We start from the raw sequence: 1,290 nt of genomic DNA on the forward strand, positions 1-1,290 counted from the left end.
ACCAAAGCCATTCGATATCCTTTGTCAGTGAAGACCTCTTCAGACTGATCATCAGTTAATTAACACAGTGGTCCGGTGGTCAATATTCTTATTCTCATCCTAGATATGGCCTATCTTCCACACCCAAATCATTTCGGTAACGTTCAAGTTTGTTATAAAGATGTACGAATTCACGTCTTCCACTCGAGCTTCATAGTTCTTCCCTCGGAATCCATAAAGTTCAGAGTTCTCAATGTTGCGAAGTTGAACTCCAGCCTTTTGCAAGCACATCCCAGCAAACACATCTTCCCACTTAAACTAGGCAGTTGTAAGTGCGAATGCGTAGACCTCCCGAACTACATCTAAAGACAAGACATAAGCTAGTCCATTCAGGTATTTTGGAAAGGTATGAAGATGATATTCCTCTTTAGATAGGTAGAATTTAGATCCTTCGCGCCGCTGCGGCTTTGCATTGACCCAGACCTTCCCGGCGGCTACGCCGGTCAATGGTGAATATGTTAGAAACTTGTCATAAAAGCGTTTTTGGTTCATCATGGCGTCATCGTCGATTTTCACGGTAAATTTAGCATGGTTGCAGTAGTTGGTGACCCATTTTAAACCCATGACCGTCTTTAAGGTCAGGTTTAAGTAGCTATCAAGGAAACCCTCCTGGATAATGTCTCGATGCTGACTGGCCTCTAGGTCAATTTTACGTTGCTGAGTTTCATTTGACGTGGCCCCAAGAAGGAACACAGTGTACATCAGCCCCCTTTCACCACAAAAACCCCAGTTGCTTGAATTACCGTAAGTTTCTCGAATCGCCTTCCGTCTGCTGAAATGGTGGGTTGCTGTCTGGGAATAGAAAAAACGCAAGGACCTTCTTTCTCTTCCCTTCATCCGTAAAGCAAGTGTGTGATGGGTTATGTAAATATCTGTAGTCGTGCCCATATCTTAGCCCCTTCAAATCACCACTCTTTAATCGGCTAAGATTGGTCTTTACATCTGGCAGGGCAACGGCATCATCAGGAGTGTAATTCTTAGGTCTAACAAAAGAGTGACTGTTCTTTTTGTTAGCCACCCGGTTGCCAGCATGACCATTCATTAATTCCCGATCCACGGGAAGATGGATGTTCCTAGCCATTGATAATAAAGGTTTTACCTTTGTTCGGTCAATCTGATGAAAATGCAAGTGAAAACCGATAAAAAGAACTGGACATAGCATGATCAGGAACCTCGCGGATATTAGCATGAGCCTTCGGATGGCATAGTGGAACCATTTGGATGTCAGCCGCGCAAGATGTCTTCCAGAAA

The 1,290-nt window shown here is 43.9% G+C and overlaps 1 pseudogene; it reads right to left on the reverse strand.

Annotated features, from left to right (window-relative positions):
- LOC129274088 (beta-1,3-galactosyltransferase 5-like) lies at positions 1–1,290 on the reverse strand (annotated as a pseudogene).

This window comes from Lytechinus pictus, chromosome 13, assembly GCF_037042905.1.
Source record: "Lytechinus pictus isolate F3 Inbred chromosome 13, Lp3.0, whole genome shotgun sequence".
Classification (NCBI taxonomy): domain Eukaryota; kingdom Metazoa; phylum Echinodermata; class Echinoidea; order Temnopleuroida; family Toxopneustidae; genus Lytechinus; species Lytechinus pictus.